The sequence below is a fragment of the Phyllobates terribilis genome, unplaced genomic scaffold (assembly GCF_046119375.1).
Source record: "Phyllobates terribilis strain yellow unplaced genomic scaffold, ASM4611937v1 Scaffold_138__1_contigs__length_4804227, whole genome shotgun sequence".
Taxonomy (NCBI): Eukaryota; Metazoa; Chordata; class Amphibia; order Anura; family Dendrobatidae; genus Phyllobates; species Phyllobates terribilis.
The window spans coordinates 3,401,740-3,421,050 of record NW_027362898.1 but is presented as its reverse complement, the minus strand read 5'-3'; the positions used below and the strand labels follow the sequence as shown (position 1 = coordinate 3,421,050).

Genomic DNA, 19,311 nt, shown 5'->3' with positions numbered 1-19,311 from the left:
AAAAAAAAAGCACAGCAAACGGACCATGCTTATGCCATCCATATAGCGTCCATATAATACGCATCTATGTAACACCTTTCAGTGACTGTGGCGGCATCTCAGCACACAAATCCTGTATCTCAGATCTTTGTCTGGCCTTGTCTTCTGTGTTTTGGCCATCATGCCAACAAGACAAGGGTGATTGGGGCAAGAGACATGCTGGTGAGGGGGTTGTTGGCTGCCGTGATGCTGGTAATGGAGGTGGCTGCCAAGATGCTGGCACTGGAGGTGGCTGCCGTGATGGTGCTACTGTAGTTGGTGGTGGTTGCTGTGATGCTGTGACTGGAGGTGGTGGTGATGGCTGCTGTGATGCTGGTACTGGAGGTGGTGGTGATTGCCATGATGCTGGCACTGGAGGTCGTGGCTGCCTTGATGGTGGGTCTGCTGAGTGCCCTTCTTGGGGGGTCTAATGACCGGGTTTTGTTGTCCTCAGAAAGATGCCACCTTTCAAGGAATTAAAAGATGGCCATCGGTGAATTTGGTGGCGCAGCTGCAGACGAAACAATTTGGAGGGTAGCCCTGGTCTGCAGCCTCAATAAAAAGGGAACGTGCCTGAAATAACGGGCCAGGCTTAGACAAAAACTCTCATCGTCATCACTCACAGGTATTCCCATGTCACGTACGCCAGTGATGGTGGGGCGGTAGCGATGCTGGCTTATTGGTGCATGAGGGGAGGTGTCGAGGGGCTGTGGTGTACTGGTGCTCTCCGCAGGCTCTTCTTCTTTCTGGCCCCCAGCTCCGGCCTCCATTTCAGATTCCTCTCTGGCTTCCAGCACCTCCGAGCTACAGGTATTTCCCTTTTTGGTCCAGTCAGATCTGTAAGGTCAGGGATGACAGAGAAAAAAGCATTTTTAATATGCAAAATTATAATCAAACCATTACAACAAATAAAACTGAAAAAGATAGCCACTTACGGGTGAAAATCTAGGACTAGGGTCAAAAACTGGAGCCGGTCATAATATAGGTATGGCCTTTCTTTTTAAGAGCCACATCACCACTCTTCCTACCCTGTTGTCGCTCGCGGCGGCACTGGTCCCGGCAACTGCTCCATAATCTTGTCACTACACCCACTGGAAAGAAAAGTGGAAGAGATTATATACAATTTTTATAGGTAAAGGATGCTGTATGTAATAACATGTATAGTGTGTATTCTAATATCACTGCTAGCAGGGGCTGGCTGGCAAATTTTAGCCTGGGGGCAAGCACACAGCAGTGGTCCATGAGTAGCGGCCCATCCTTAAAGGTCGTTTTCCCACAAACAATAGTATATTTTAATCAATAGGTCTTGGAGTAATAATAATTTCCACAATTGGATGTGATATAATAATGTTCCTGTGCTGAGATAATCTTATAAATGTGCCCCTGCTGTGTACTGTGTAATGGCTGTGTCTGACCGTGCAGGAACATGTTCTGATCATACCACATCTCCTGGGCAGGGGGGGAGAAAAAGAGGATACAGGCAGGATAGCAGGGGATCACAGAGGATTCTGTTTGTGAGTAAAACATTTCAATGCCTGTTTTTAAACAATATTTTAGCTCAAAGAAAGACTCAGCTGTGATCCCCTGCTGTAATGTATATATACTCTCTTTATATATAGATGATTAGCGTGCACACAGTCTGTAGGTCAAGGTGCAGGTACACGGGATGTGGAATCCCCAGAATCGGCGTAGATTAAATCACCGCACATTCTAGTTTCATGATGCAAACTAAAGTCTATTTGAAGACATGCAATAAGACACATTTAAGGTGCAGGGAATAATGCAACAGTAAATGAACGTTTTGACCCATCGTTTGCATCTTGAAACTAGAGTGTGCAGTGATTTAATCGATGCTATATACTCTTTTGCTTCCTCCCCTGCCCAGTAGCTGTGGTATGATCAGACCATGTTCCTGCACAGTCAGACACAGCCATTACACAGTACACAGCAGGGGCACATTTATAACATTATCTCAGCACAGGGACATTTTATTTAAACACATCCAATTGTGGAAGTTATTATTATTCCAAGATCTATTGATTAAAATATACTTTTGTTCGCAGAAAACCCCTTCAACATGTTTATTACCAGCTGCTTCATAGGCTATATTCACACAAACGTATGGTCTAAGTGCTGCCCGTGGAGAAAAATGACAGCACTTGGTCCAGTTCAGGTGAGCATTTAAAACTGGTAATACATAAGCATAATATGTACAATGTCTGACCACTACAACACGGATTTAGGTTGTTAGAGGTGTAATGCAAGTAATCCAAGGTACGCTGTGCTTTTCTACACTCCTAAACAGAGTAAGGCTAAGTGCCCACAATGCAGAAATGCTGAGAATTTTTCCAGAGCGTTTCTGCATCTCCCTGGCAGAAAAAACGCATGCGGATTCTATGAGTTTTCCTGCCAGGGACAAGCAGAAGTGAAGCGCTCTTCACATGCATTTCCGCATGCGGGTTGTCAAGCGCTTTGCAAGCGATTTTAGCATCACTTAGAAAGTGCTGGAGAACTTGGTCACACTATATAAATCCATGCAACCGGTATGGATTTATATAGTGTGACCGTAAAAGAATGGTAAAAAATAAATATTATACTTACCTTCTGACGGCCCCTGGTCTCCTTATCCGATGCGTCCGGTCTTCCCGGTGTCTTGCGGTTGTGTAAAAGGACATCACACAGACATCATACACACAGCGGGCACAACCATCACACAGACATCATACACACAGCGGGCACAACCATCACACAGACATCATACACACAGCGGGCACAACATGACATGTATATATTCCCTTCTTCTCCATCATGTCTCCAGTGGCAGTGGTGGGGCCTGGTGTTTGCAATCAGCAGCAGAGTATGGGCTGTACGCAGGAGAGCTGTCAGCCCTGCAGTGTCCCTAAATCCCCTTCCCATCCCCCCTAGTCCCGACTGCAGAGCTGCTGGTGACATTGCATGAGCCCCCTCCCATCCTGTAATAACAGCAGCCACAGATGGGAGAGGCTGCGGGTCTCCCCCTCACCTCAGGACCGCACCTTGTTGTCATGTCCTCCGCAGACTTGGCCCCGCCCCCTGACCCCTCACCTCCTCATGCTGTGCGGTCTCTGCACAGTAGAATTCCTCTGCCCTGATGCCGGGGAGGAGCAGAGAGCGGGAGGCGGAGCTACAAGGGGTCACACACAGCATGGAAAGCCTGCGTGTCTGGAGGAAAAGCCCAGTGCCCAGCAGCGCCCCTGCCGGGAGAAGAGCTGAGCCGGGCCGGGACTGAGCCCTCAAATCGGGACAGGCCCAGGGAATAGGGGAGGCTTGTTAGCTCTGGATATTATACCCGCCTCCTATTATCCTGTATATAATATGGGATGTCTGGGCCTATAGTATATATATTATACCACCTACAGGCTAATATGTAACTAGTGCACATTACACCTTGAGTACAGCCATTAGATATTACACCAGTCACTTCTTCTCCTCTGCACCATCTTTTGTCTGTGCACAGTATATGACATCCAGTATACAGGAGAATATGTGATGGGATATAGGACATACTGTTATACAGACATCAGATGCTATATACTGGATAATAAATGATGGTATATATCAGGGGTGGGCAATTCATTTTCCAGAGGGGCCACATGAGAGAACGTAACTGTTGTGGGGGCCTGAACCAATAGGCTGAAAGGCTGAAATTAGTTCTGCTCAATATTAATATTAACTACAATTCATATAAAATAATATTTATATCACTTAATATTGAGCAGAATTAAGTATGCCAACATCCCCCTATATACCGTATGAGCCCCCACACAGCCCCCCTATATACCATATGAGCACACACACAGCCCCCTGTATACAGTATGAGCCCCCACACAGCCCCCCTATATACCATATGAGCACACACATAGCCCCCTGTATACAGTATGAGCCCCCACACAGCTCCCTATTTATTTATTTATTTTACTAACCATATTTTGCAGATTATAAAATGCACCGTATCATAAGACGCACCCCAAATTTTGGTGAGAAAAATAGGAAAAAAATGTTTTTAATAAAATGGTGGTGCTTCTTATAGTCTGCTTTTACGGTAGATTACCCAGGGAAGGGGGCTGCTGTGGTGGAGCAGAGTCGCTGCTCCAGGAAGCTGGCAGCGGCAGGAGTGGGGTGATGCTGTGGACCCCAGGCTGGGAGGGGGATGTTCGACGATGAGCCGGGCTCCGTGCTTTCACAAAATGCCGGCGGATCCCCTGTACTTCCCGTGGTTTTCAATGCTGTAGACTTAGGGAAAATGGCCACCGGAGGCGGCACATGCTTAGGTTGAGACCTCGGGAGACAAGATCTCGGTGTCACGATCTCAATCCGCACATGCGCCGCCTCTGGTGGCCTTTTTTCTCCAAGTTCACCGCATTGAAAACCATGGAAAGTGCGGGGGCTCCTCCGACATTTTGTGAAAGCACAGAGCCCGTCGCACAGCCAGACACCTACCTTCCCAGCCTGGGGCCCGCAGCATCGCCTCACTCCTGCCGTCACCAGCTTCCTGCAGCAGCAACCCTGAAATGCCGCTCCCAAATGCCCCGGTAAACTACATTCAGATTATAAGACGTACTCCCATTTTCCCAAAAATTTTTGGAGGAGAAAAGTGCGTACTATAATCTGAAAAGTACAGTATATAGTGCTATTAATTCCACAGCAGATTACAGACATTATTCCTACATACAGTATGCACCCCACATAGCTCCTATATACAGTGTAAGCCACCACATAGCCCTTATATACAGTGTGAGCCCTCATATTCCATCCTATATACAGTATTAGCCACCACATAGCCCCCTATATACCGTATGAGACCCACATAGCCTCCTATACATATTATGAGCCGTCACATAGCCTCCTTTGAACAGTATGAGCCCGCATATAGCCTCCTATATATAGTATGAGCCCCCTATGTACAGTATGAGTCCTCACATAGCCTCCTTTATACAGTATGAGCCCCCACATAGCCTTCTACTGTATACATATTATTAGCCGCCACATAGCCTCCTATGTACAGTATGAGTCCCACATAGCCTCCTTTATACAATGTGAGTCCCCACATAGCCTCTCTATATATTGTCAGACACCACGTGGCCTCTTATATACATTATGAGATCCGCATAGCTTCCTATATACAGTGTGAGCCCCCACATAGTCTCTCTATATACAATATGAGCCCTCAAATAGCCTCCTATATACAGTATGATTCCCTCATAGCCTTCTATATACAGTGTAAGGCCCCACATAACCTCTTATATACAGTGTGAGGCCTCACATAACCTCCAATATACAATGTGAGCCCTCACATAGCCTCCTATATACTATATGAGCCCTCACATAGCCTCCAATATACTATATGAGCCCTCACATAGCCTCCTATATACTATATGAGCCCTCACATAGCCTCCTATATACTATATGAGCCCTCACATAGCCTCCTATATACTATATGAGCCCTCACATAGCCTCCTATATACAGTATGAGTCCTCACATAGCCCCCTATATACAGGCACACATTCCATGCACATACGAAAAAAAAAAAAGAAGACATACTCACCTCGCTCTCGTTCCCCCGCGGTCTGTTCTTTTCTCCGGTGCACTGACTCTCCACACAGCAGATGTGATGTCGTGATGTCATCATGTTGGCTGTGTCAGTCGCAAAAGCTGATCTGTGGAAGTAGGAGCCAGTGGCTCCGTCTTCCACCAATGTATTCACCACACTGCAGATAGCAGTGATATTGGGATAGGGGAGAGTATGGTGTGGCCCGTGCACCACAGTTTTCAGCCCTTCGGCTGTCTCAGTCCGCGGGCTGAACTTTGTAGTTACAGTATTATATATACCAGACATGGGTAGAGTTCAGATATACTATACACACATTACCTGTACATAACATCTGTTCACACAGTATACCACATGCATACAATATATATTAGAATACATGACTAGTATATAATATACTGTCACTATAGACATCTGATGTTGTATAGTAATGTGTATTTTTTTTAAAACATCTGATGTGTGTATCACAGTAGATGATAGGCTAATCTGTATACTAGATGTGGTATATTATGTACAGGGATATACACTGCACTGCAGCCTTGCAGCGCTGGGGTCCTGGGTTCAAATCCCACCAAGGACAACATCTGCAAGGAGTTTGTATGTTCTCCCCGTGTTTGCGTGGGTTTCCTCCGGGTTCTCCGGTTTCCTCCCACACTCCAAAGACATACTGATAGGGAATCTAGATTGTGAGCCCCGATGGGGACAGCGACGATAATGTATGTAAAGCGCTGCGGAATATGTTAGCGCTATATAAAAATAAAGATTATTATTACTGAACACACCTGGACCTGCCTACAGGACCTCACATATTATATATGGGGCCATATAGTAGAATATGAGGTGCTGTAGGTTCAGCTGTAATCAGTCGGTGCAGGGTCTTGTATTGTGATGTCTGTGGTCTCTGCTGGGACTAAGTGTGATTTATTGCACCAGACTGAACTTTTTGCACTGACAGGAGGACCCTAATCTGCATGAAAGTTCAGCCTCCTGCAATAACTCACACGGAGCCCCAGCAGCTGGCCCTCTGATTGGACAATATAGAATCCTGGGTGGATTTATGAGAAGGTGAGCACAGTCCCGCTTCCCCCTCACTGCAGACCTGCTGACCTCATACTGACTGAGACCACTGAAGTCTCCGATCCACAGGCTCCTGTCCGGCTGACTGAATCAGTTCCAGGTTCGCTGTGTGACGTCACTTCAGCAGACTCAGCCACACAGCGTGCAGGGGGTGTATCTGCATCTCTGCCATGTGGTCGGGTCGGCAGCTGAACATATTTAAAGGTACAGTGCAGTCCCCTGGCAGCCCTGAGCAGCTGCTTGGGAATTGGTCTGGGGGGGCATTTGCCCCTCTGCACCCCAGCCCAGCCCGCCCTTGACTGCTAGTATGATGGTGACTTTTCTTTGTCTTTTTTTTGTGTTTATTCTGGCTTGCCAAATTTTCGCTTTTGGTGGCGATATGTTTTGGAAAAAAATTAGACACATAATGTTCTGGCTTCAATAGTTATTTGTGTTAAACCTCACCTACAAAATAACCCATATTCAGACAATCCTAATATACCGTTTGTATTTGCCATACTTATATCATCTTGAACCTGCTGTGAGCCGCCTTCCAAATGAGGATATAGTTGGCAGCAAATCTAGTTCCACGGACCGGCCATACCTACCAAACCCTCCGCACCATGGTGTATTTCTACCCTTTACTCCACTTCCCTCACTTACTCATGTTGCTGATCCCCCCACATTTTTCAGCACCCAGTCCTGGCCCTGATTACAGTTCTGCACCTTATTATAATTTGTAATGTTTATTTGCTTTATTTTGCATGTTTTGGCGCATGACAGAAATATTTCTTTTTGATCATTTTTTAAATAAATTAAGTTTGTTTTTTCCTATCTGCTTGTTTTATTCTTTGCCACCTTATACAAAAAGGTAGTTAAATGTAATTTTCAAGGATACAGTGGGTACTGAAAGTATTCAGACCCCTTTACATTTTCACTCTTTGTTTCATTGCAGTCATTTGGTAAATTCTAAAAAGTTCATTTTTTTTCTCACTAAAGTGCACTCTGCACCCCATCTTGACTGAAATAAACAGAAATGTAGAAATTTTTGCAAACTTATTAAAAAAGAAAAATTGAAATATCACATGGTCATAAGTATTCTGACCCTTTGCTCAGACACTCATATTTAAGTCACATGCTGTCCATTTCCTTGTGATCCTCCTTGAGATGGTTCTACTCTTTAATTGGAGTCCAGCTGTGTTTAATTAAACTGGTAGGACTTGATTTGGAAAGGCACACACCTGTCTATATAAGACCTCACAGCTCACAGTGCATGTCAGTCCAAATGAGAATCATGAACTCGAAGGAACTGCCCAAGGAGCTCAGAGACAGAATTGTGGCAAGGCATAGATCTGGCCAAGGTTACAAAAGAAGTTCTGCATTACTCATGGTTCCTAAGAGCACAGTGGGCTCCATAATCCTTAAATGGAAGAAGTTTGGGACCACCAGAAGTCTTCCTAGACCTGGCCGTCCAGCCAAACTGAGCAATCGTGGGAGAAAAGCCTTGATGAGAGAGGTAAAGAAGAACCCCAAGATCACTGTGGCTGAGCTCCAGAGATGCAGCAGGGAGATGGGAGAAAGTTCCACAAAGTCAACTATCACTGCAGCCCTCCACCAATCGGGCCTTTATGGCAGAGTGGCCCGACCGAAGCGTCTCCTCAGTGCAAGACATATAAAAGCCCACATAGAGTTTGTTCAAAAACACATGAAGGACTCCCAGACTATGAGAAAAATAAGATTCTCTGGTCTGATGAGACGAAGATAGAACTTTTTGGTGATAATTCTAAGCGGTATGTGTGGAGAAAACCAGGCACTGCTCATCACCTGCCCAATACAATCCCAACAGTGAAACATGGTGGTGGCAGCATCATACTATGGGGGTGTTTTTCAGCTGCAGGGAAAGGACGATGGTTGCAATTGAAGGAAACATGAATGCGGCCAAGTACATAGATATCCTGGATGAAAATCTCTTCCAGAGTGCTCTGGACCTCAAACTTGGCCGAATGTTCACCTTCCAAGAAGACAATGACCCTAAGCACTAAGCTAAAATAACAAAGGACTGGCTTCAGATCAACTCTGTGACCATTCTTGACTGGCCCAGCCAGAGCCCTGACCTAAACCCAATTGAGCATCTCTGGAGAGACCTGCAAATAGCTGTCCACCAACGTTCGGCATCCAACCTGATGGAACTGGAGAGGATCAGCAAGGAAGAATGGCAGAGGATCCCCAAATCCAGGTGTGAAAAACTTGTTGCATCATTCCCAAGAAGACTCATGGCTGTACTAGCTCAAAAGGGTGCTTTTACTCAATAGTGAGCAAAGGGTCTGAATACTTATGACTATGTGATATTTCAGTTTTTCTTTATTAATAAATTTGCAAAGATTTCTACATTTCTGTTTTTTTTTTCAGTCAAGATGGGGTGCAGAGTGTACTTTAATGAGAAAAATGAACTTTTTAGAATTTACCAAATGGCTGCACTGAAACAAAGAGTGAAAAATTTAAAGGGGTTGGAATACTTTCCTTACCCACTGTATATGATTTTCACAATAATCTTGGGGAAATTAAATTTATTAGAAAGATTTTGAGAAAGGGGGACTTCAAATACATAAGTAGGGCCATAGCAGTGATGACTTAGCCCAGGAACTTAGGACCTTATATTGTCTATTCATATATAGTTTAGTCTACATTTTGGCGTTGTTTTACATCCTTACAAATTTAGGTGTTTATTTTTGAAAAAATGGGATGGGGTCCATTTAATTTTCTTAACAGCTGAGGGAAAGCAGTGGGCAATCTGGGAAGGGGCCGCTATTCATGGATCTTCCCAGCTTATTAATAACAGCTCACAGCTGTCTGCTTAGCCTTTAATGGTATTAAAAAGGGGGTATCCCCCAAAAAATTATGTGGTGTCCCACCTAGTTTTAATAACCAGCAAAGGCTAAACAGACACCTGCAGGCTGATATTAAAAGGCTGGGAAGGGACCATGGATATTGGCCTCCTCCCTGACTAATAACATGAGCCCTCAGCCACCCCAGAAATTCTGGTGCTTATTCTCGGCTCTCCCCACTTGCCCTGGTGCATTGGCAAGTGGGGTAATGGTTTTGGGGTTGATGTCAGCTGTTTGATGTTTGCTGACATCAAACCAAGGGGTTAGTAATGGAGAGGCGTGAATAAGACATCCCGATTACTAACGCCATTAGTTCAAGTAAAAAAACTCACACAGAGCAAAGACCTTTGTTTGAACAAAACACTCAATGACCCTCTTTTACACATTTCTTAAGATCCACATAAAAATAAAAAAACAAAGTAATCCTCACCTGTCCGCAGATAATCCATACTGATGATGTCGAACAATGATCCCCAGATCTGCTACATCCGATTGGTGTGTTGAGCGGTTGCATGAGTATGCAACTGCTCAGCACGCCAGCTGGAACTCACTGACAGTAGCCTGAGGACGTTCCTGCAGTGATGAGCGATGCCGTCAATAAGGTTGCAACTTGAAAACGCTTTGCTATTTTCTTATAGCCTACTCTTGCTTTGTGGGCCTCCACCATTTTCATTTTCAGAGTGCTAGGCAGCTGCTTAGAAGAACCCATGGCTGCTGTTTTTTGGCACAAGGTTAGAGGAGGCTGGGTTTTTATAAAGTTGGGAAATTTGTATCACCTGGCCTTTCCTAATGATAGTGAACAAGCCATAACCTTTAGGGTATGTGCAGATGGTCGGTGTTGGCTGCGCTTTGAACGCAGCATACTTTATGCTGCGTCCAAAGCGCTGCACGCAAGTGAATCCGCATGTGTTCAATGAACCATGCGGATTCACCACATCCTATACATTACAGTGATATAATTTCTCTTGCGGAGACTAGGGTCTCTGCAAGAGAAATTGACATGCTGCGGTCTGTGAAGACGCACTGCATGACCGTCTCCACGGGTGAGCTGCAGGAGCACGGAGACGCATAGTGGACATGGGATTTGTATAAATACCTTCCACTATGCTGTAACATCTGGCCGCTGCAGATTGCACGCAGCGCAAGTGTGCTGCATCCAATCCGCAGTGTTTACTGACCATGTGCACGCACTCTAACAGGCTAATTAAGGTCTGAAACCTTGGTCAAAGTTTTCTGAGCACACAAATCTCCAAGGGTGCCCAAACTTTTGCATCAGCCCATTTTCCTTTGTGTAATTTTTAAAATGTAAAAAATTACAAGATTTTTTTTTGCCTAAAATACAAAGGAAATGTGTCATCTTTAACTTTAGCCCTTTTATAGAGATCATTTCATCTTCAACTTGCTTTACTGTTCACAATAACAATAATTTTTTACCAAGGGGCCTAAACTTTTACATGCCACTGTAAGAGAAACACATCGCTATTTACATTACTTGTAAAACCGCATGGCACTGTACACATAAAGGGATTATTGCCTTCAAGGGTAGGAATGCTGCAGAACAGTCCATCACTCTTACATTCCCTCTTTGGACATGGTCATCCTCGACCATTCTGGAACCTGGAAGACAACGCACAGCATATACCGTGGGGGCCCTTGAAAACGCACACTGCAGCCGCAATACTCGCTGCCTCTGTCAGGCCTGAGGCTGTGGTACTAACCGTGGAGGAGTCATTGCTGGACATGATCTTCCCGCTGAGGGCTGAAATATTGGATGTGACATCTGGTCATCTGGTCAATGACTTTGTGGCACCCCTGAGGGTTCAGTCGCCACAGAGGTACTGCACCTCACCCAGAAGTGTGGCATCTCCTTCTCTCAGGTAAGAAGGAAGCACTGCCGGCGGCAAGGTGGCGCAGTGGTTAGCACTGCAGCCTTGCAGCGCTGGGGTCCTGGGTTCAAATCCCACCAAGGACAACATCTGCAAGGAGTTTGTATGTTCTCCCCATGTTTGGGTGGGTTTCCTCTGGGTTCTCCAGTTTCCTCCCACACTCCAAAGACATACTGATAGGGAATCTAGATTGTGAGCCCCGATGGGGACAGCGACAATAATGTATGTAAAGCGCTGCAGAATATGTTAGCGCTATATAAAGATTATTATTATTAAAGATTATTACTGCCCGGGACCCCAACACCTGCACTCAACACTGCACTACTCCAGGCCGGCTGGAAGGGCATTATGCACTTCTTTTGCTGCCCTGTCCCTGGCTGGAGTGGGGGGAACCAAGGAGAGGGGGAACCAGTAGTGGGTGTGGGTGGAGGACGTAGAACAGGGGAGCACTTAGAGAATAGATATAAAAAAGGAAGCCATCTTAGTTGGAGCAGTGCAGTTCAGCCAGTGAGTAGCAAGGAGAGGAGGGGAGCAGAGTCTCATCAGGAGCTCTGCTCCATTGTGGGCCTAGTGAGAGAGGCCCAGGAGAGGAGTGGGAGCAAGGGAGGAATGCTCCGGGAACAGAAGGGATCCCAGGGGGTACGGTGAGTGCAGGACGGCACCCATACGCCCGAATCTGCCAAGAATCAGAGGGATCAGGCCGCAGGAAGGGAACTGGTCCCTGGATCAGCCGTGTTACTCCAGGTCTCGGCTGGAAAAACCGGAGGCTTCTGCACTTCCATGGGCAGTTGCCACAGCCTCACGCTAGTCGCCGTGAAGGGCATCAAGTAGGTCCGGGAACTCCAGGTTGCCCAGAAGGGACTTCAGAGCACCCGATCAGGACTGTGTGTGGGGAGCGCAGGGCAGGAGTGAGAAGACCCAGCGCGTGAAGTCAGTCAAAGAAGGAACATAAGAAAGGGGGTCCCGTTAAGTGCTTCTAATCTACCTGAAGGAGTGCTGAACCCCTGCCTGGCAAATGCAGTGCGACGCGGGAGTCTGACACCTGGACAGTGTACCCGAGGAACCTAAAAAGAACTGTGAGTAAACTCGGATGACTGCACTCCACTGTCTCTGTCAGTTATTTCCATCACGCTACCGCGCCTGCACTACAACGCCCAGCATTACCATCTGCAACTACCCTGCCCCGGGGGCCCGCTCTGCCTGTGGGGAGCTGAAACATCCCAGCTGCCATCCCATCACCCCCGGAGGTCTGCAGCAGCGCCGGTATTCATTACCGGGAACCACAGGTGGCGTCACGAGACAAACTGTTAACAAACCCCCTTTTAAAGAGCGACCCCAGAGGATGGGCCCGGGAGCCGACTGCCGTGACATCCTACAAAGAAGGTAAAGGCCCGGGTACCAAGTTTCCCCCCATATCCCCCCTGGGCGGGTCAACTTCACCACCTCCTGGGTGCTCGAGTTGGGCCCTCACCCATTTCTCCCACTCCTTCTTACCCTCAATGACCTTCACCACCCATCTGGCCTTAACAGGGTCCAGGGCTGGTGTCTGTTCCATGTACTGCTGTGGCCAGGGGATGAGGGCTGTTTCCCAGGCTGATAACTCTCCAGGACGCTGAGGTGTACTTACCACCAGGGCTGCCAGCATAGCTTTCAGTCAACCTGCCTGGTCGCAGGATCTTGGTCACGCTGACACTGCTTCCTCCGCCTTGGAATCGGGTTCTGGTTTTGGGGACTGCGGGCGAACCTTTGTCTTGAGGTCAGGCATTGGATCCTGGGCCTTCCCTGGACCTTGGTTGGTGCCTCTACTGATGACAGTTCACCCAGCTGCATCTCTTGCTCCAGCTGCGTCATCTTCCTTTTCCACTTGACCTTTCCGGGCACACCGCGGAGCACAATGCCGTAGCACCAACCATCACTTTCAATAGGTAAACCGTAGCACTCCATCTTCTCTTGCCACTTTACCTCCTCACCAACAATGGTCCCAGCCCACTCTGCCGTGGGTGTGCTCTTACGTTGCTCTGCCCATTCTTGGGGGAGGCCACTTCTGGCTCACCTGCCCGTTTCCTGGGAGTCTCCACCCGTTCTCCCTTGGCTTGCTGCAATGGGCATGGTTTCTTTTTCTTCCACCGTGCCCTTCTTATGCACACGATGGGACGGGTCCGTCTCACTCTTTCATGTCACTCACCGACATCTTGCAGTCTCTATCCATTAACCCTATCCTAAAGACTAAACCTATTATTCTCATCTTATCTCCTGTACCGTTGCTAAGCCACTTAACTATATGAACAGTACTTCGCTGTTATAAGTTTTGTCCAAATAGTGTATATACGAGTACTTATATATATCAGTTTATCATAGTGTAAAGCGTTAGAAGTTTAGCACTCCTAATTAGAAGATGTAGTGCATAGAAGGAATATCAATAAGATCCAGAAAGGAAACCTTTGGCACTGTAGATATGACACTTGAGATGCAGAGTAAATTCATTAGTACATTTATTCGCAACCAACATAGAGTTTATCATATACTTATCTTTTTTTAAATCTTTAGATATTATTAATAAAGTGTTTAATTGAAAATATAATGAATAAGGTTAATGTCAGATGAAACACATTGATGAAATGATATGTAAAATTAGACTAAGAATGGAGTGGTAATGGTGGACATTAGGACCCTGCGCTCTCATGAGCAGCATAGCTGAGCTCAACGTTCCTTCCAGACACTGGTGGACTAAACGTGCACAGATACCGTATTACGGAGATCTCCCCTCCTTTATCAGTGGCACCAGGAATTTTATGTGACAGTAACTGGAGGTGGCTATGACCACTACGCATGTAGCCTTACAAGGTTGGTTTTATCTCGTCACATCTTGCATTCAGTGACACACTCCTACCTGCTTTATTGCTGATGTTTAGGAGTACGGGGGCGACTTGCATAGTGACATGCTTCTGTACATGACACGGATGAGATGGTGTTTTGTTCCTACAGATGGCTGTGATCTCACCCGTACTATAGTGATGGAATACATCAGCCGCCCATCAGATGACAGCTGCAGTGATACAGAATGAGGGGATAGCACTTATGTTATCAGACATCAGCCACAACATGTGAGAACCGCTCATATGTTTAAAGGGAACAGACAAGTCCACCATGTACGAGGGTGTGTCTTCAATAACCAATCACAGATCCATGGGCTCCAATCAGAAGGGGTTTTACACCGCAGGCAGTAGTAAAGGGCGCAATGTCCCGCATAGCAGCATTGGTGGTGCCAGACTGCTGTCATTCAGGTGACGCACACTGAAGCCCTGATTCCTGATCTACAAGCTGCAGGGATATAGCAGAGCACATCCCATTCATAGCATGATGCTATCTGCTGAGGGACAATAGAAGACTGCTACAGCACATCTAGCATCTCTGCTCAGCAGCGGGGGTGAGCTCCTGTGTTCTCTCCCTTCTATAGTACTGGTTCAGCACCACAGTGGTTGGCAGCTCTCCTCTGGGCACTACAGTCCTAGATTCAGCACCACAACGGTGGGCAGCTCTGATCTGGGCAGTACTGTCTAGATTCAGCACCACAGCAGTGGACAGCTTTTATATGGGAAGAACTGTCTAGATTCAGCACCACAGCAGTGGACGGCTTGTAACCAGGACGTTATAGTAACATTTGGTTCAATACCACAACGTTGGAGGGCAGTGCCATCCAGGTTCAGCACCACGCTAGTGGACAGCTCTGGTGCTTCTGGATACAACAGTTTCAGCACTTCTACCTAGGACAGCTCCAGCATCTTCACCTCTACCTTGAAGGTCCCAGTGCCCGCCAGCCTGTCTATCAGCCGTGCCCGCCTGTCAACCGGCCGTGCTCATCCGCTGTGCCTTTCAGCTTCAGCCATCAGTCCCATGGGAGTCGCCTGCTCTCACAAGGTCGGTCCCAGAGTGGCACCTGGTTCACCTTCCCGGTCCCTCCTTGGTTCACGGAGTTGACTAAGCCGCTGTGTGGCCAGGGTCGGTCCGGGTAGGCACTTAGTTACGCCCCTCTGATCCCTCCTTGCATCACAGCACAGAGGTTCCACCACCCGGATCCGTAACAGAATACATTTTGTTATATAATAATTTTGTGTTCAAAGATCAATACTACCTACAGAAGAAAGAGGTGGCAATGGACGCGGCTTGGGCCCCATCTTACGCCAATCTTTCCTTGGGATTTTGGGAGTGTGAATACATCCGATTCCAGAACATTGAACATACGTCATTGGGATCAGTGATATCTTGGATGAGATTCATAGACGATGTGTTGTTTATTTTGCAGGGCTCCCATGAGGAACTTGAAAAATTCTTAAAATATCTCAATGACAATGCATTGAATATTAAGCTAACCCATCATATTGATCAAAAGAAAATTGATTTTCTGGATTTGGATATTCATGTTGATGACCATGGACAGTTGCATACAAATATTTATCGCAAGAATACTAGTGCCAATGCTTTCTTGCATGCCAAATCAGTCATCTGGCACATGTAATACAGGCAATGCCGTCTGGACAATTTATTAGGGCACATCGTATTTGTGACCAAAACAAAGCTTTTGAAGAATAGGCATGTGATATGACCAGTAGATACTTACAATGTAGTACAAAATGGAAATTATTCAGCAGGCCTACTATCGGGCCAAACAAGCCAATAGTCAATATCTTCTCATTACTAAAAAGAAAAAGGAATCTGATGGGCATGTTCGATTCATCACGAATTATCATTCGAGGTGGAAGGAAATTACTAATATCATCTCCAAATTTTGGCTAATTCTCCAACAGGATCAGACAATACTTCCTTTTCTATCAAATTGTCCATTGATTATGGCTAAAAGTAATAAGACACTACGTGATGTACTAGTTCATAGTCATCATGTACCTGATACATCTTCATATACACTGCTCAAATAAATAAAGGGAAAACTCAAATAACACATCCTAGATCTGAATGAATGAAATATTCTCATTGAATACTTTGTTCTGTACAAAGTTGAATGTGCTGACAACAAAATCACACAAACATCTTCAATGGAAATCAAATTTATTAACCAATGGAGGCCTGGATTTGGAGTCACCACCAAAATTAAAGTGGAAAAACACACTACAGGCTGATCCAACTTTGATGTAATGTCCTTAAAACAAGTCAAAATGAGGCTCAGTATTGTGTGTGGCCTCCACGTGCCTGTATGACCTCCCTACAACGCCTGGGCATGCTCCTGATGAGGTTGCAGATGGTCTCCTGTGGGATCTCCTCCCAGACCTGGACTAAAGCATCCGCCAACTCCTGGACAGTCTGTGGTGCAACGTGACGTTGGTGGATGGAGCGAGACATGATGTCCCAGATGTACTCAATCGAATTCAGTTTGGGGAACGGGCGGGCCAGTCCGTAGCTTCAATGCGTTCATCTTGCAGGAGCTGATGACACACTCCAGCCACATGAGGTCTGGCATTGTCCTGCATTAGGAGGAACCCAGGGCCATCCGCACCAGCATATGGTCTCACAAGAGGTCTGAGGATCTCATCTCGGTACCTAATGGCAGTCAGGCTACCTCTGGCAAGCACATGGAGGGCTGTGCGGCCCTCCAAAGAAATGCCACCCCACACCATTACTGATCTACTGCCAAACCGGTCATACTGAAGGATGTTGCAGGCAGCAGATCGCTCTCCACGGTGTCTCCAGACTCTGTCACGTCTGTCATATGTGCTCAGTGTGAACCTGCTTTCATCTGTGAAGAGCACAGGGCGCCAGTGGCGACTTTGCAATCGTGTTGTTCTGTGGCAAATGCCAAGCATCCTGCACGGTGTTGGGCTGTGAGCACAACCCCCTTCTGTGGACGTCGGGCCCTCATACCACCTTCATGGAGTCGGTTTCTAACTGTTTCTGCATACACATGCACATTTGTGGCCTGCTGGAGGTCATTTTGCAGGGCTCTGGCAGTGCTCCTTCTGTTCCTCCTTGCACGAAGGCGGAGGTAGCAGTCCTGCTGCTGGGTTGTTGCCCTCCTACGGCCCCATCCACGTCTCCTGGTGTACTGACCTGTCTCCTGGTAGCGCCTCCAGCCTTTGGACACTACACTGACAGACACAGCAAACCTTCTTGCCACAGCTCGCATTGATGTGCCATCCTGGATGAGCTGCACTACCTGAGCAATTTCTGTGGGTTGTAGAGTCCGTCTCAAGCTACCACAAGTGTGAAAGCACAACCAACATTCAAAAGTGACCAAAACATCAGCCCAGAAAGCATTGGTACTGAGATGTGGTCTGTGGTCCCCACCTGCAGAACCACTCCTTTATTGAGGGTGTCTTGATAATTGCCAATAATTTCCATCTATTGTCTATTCCATTTGCACAACAGCATGTGAAATTGATTGTCAATCAGTGTTGCTTCCTAAGTGGACAGTTTGATTTCACAGAAGTTTGATTTACTTGGAGTTATATTCTGTTGTTTAAGTGTTCCCTTTAATTTTTTGAGCAATGTATATTTGGCTCAAAGGGCCCCAAATGGGGCACATGGAAGTGTGGCAACTGCAAAGAGTGCAGATATATTGAAAAAACGGATACCTTTCAGGATTCGATGGGTGAGTAGGCTTACAAGATTCTGTATTTCATTAATTGTAGAACATCTATGGTCATCTATCAAGCCACATGTTTCTGTGGACTCATCTATATTGGTATGACAACTCGGGAGCTTTGGAACACATCAAAAATATTAGGGCAGCGGAGAAAATCTGTCAAGATGAGGTGGGTGCTATTTCTCAACCTAAACCTTTGGCAAGACAGTTTCGGAATTGCTACCCTCATCAATGTCATCTCTTACGTGTCAAAGGGATTGCACGTCTGTATCCTGGGAATAGGAGGGAAAATCTAGCCAAAAAGCTGGCCCAGATTGAATAAATAAATAATAAATAAAAAAGTAAATGGATCACCACTCTAAGAAGTATGACCCCCAGAGGGTTAAATGAACAGTGGGGATTTTCGAGTATTCTTTAAGTATACACTAGGATTTTTGGTATATTCTCATCTTCAGTGTCTTGTCCTTATTATAAATCGAATAATATAATCAATATATATCATAGTGCATTTGATTGAATAAACATATATACATGTATTGTTGGCTTTATTGTACAGTACATATAGAGAGTTTATAGTGTGTTTATTCACTTTTACATATACACATTATATAAGCAACAATATTGTGTATGCACGCATTAACTATATTATATACAGAACTTTTTCTATATTTCATACAATTCTATTTTGGCACGTATAATTATATTTACACTTTGATGCTGACCCGCACTTTTTCCCTTTTCTAATATGGCTGCAGGGTCGCTGTGCTCCACACTGCGCATGCTCCGGTGTGCTCTCGTACCCAATACTGGAATGTTTTCATTGAACTGCGACCTTTGGTCGTGTTTCCGTGATGCACATTCGGTCGCAGACGGGACGGCTATCCGGACGCGTGGGACAGTAGAGGCGTCCGATAATATGGCGTCCTTGATTTGTAAGTAACCACAGCTGTAATCACCCTATAAAACATCGCCTCTTCCTCCTCCACCTCACTTCCTAATGAATCGGTAGCGAAACGTGCGTTGAAGCATGTGGAAGGGGTGATGATGTGCCTCTGGATAGTACGTGTGACGGGAGCTAGTTACCCCATCCGCAGATGTCCAATCTTCTTCTGTAGGCCCCTGACATGGAAAGGATTTTCTTACACTGGGATAAATAAAATATGACTATCGCACAGTGTCTCCTAGATGAACTTAACTTTTATTCTCACAAGCAGGTTTTATAGAGAATCACACAGGCTATTTTTAACACCCATTGTTCTCACCAGATAATACCCACAGTAGGC

The 19,311-nt window shown here is 46.1% G+C and overlaps 1 long non-coding RNA gene across 1 annotated transcript; it reads right to left on the bottom strand.

The window, feature by feature from the left end:
• Window positions 1–552: 552 nt before the first annotated feature.
• Window positions 553–3,103, bottom strand: LOC141205005 (uncharacterized). Its single transcript, XR_012275789.1, has 3 exons — window positions 3,041–3,103; window positions 954–1,109; window positions 553–855 (listed from the first exon to the last, which is right to left on the bottom strand). It is a non-coding gene; the product is annotated as an uncharacterized lncRNA (long non-coding RNA).
• Between the last annotated feature and the right edge of the window lie 16,208 nt (window positions 3,104–19,311).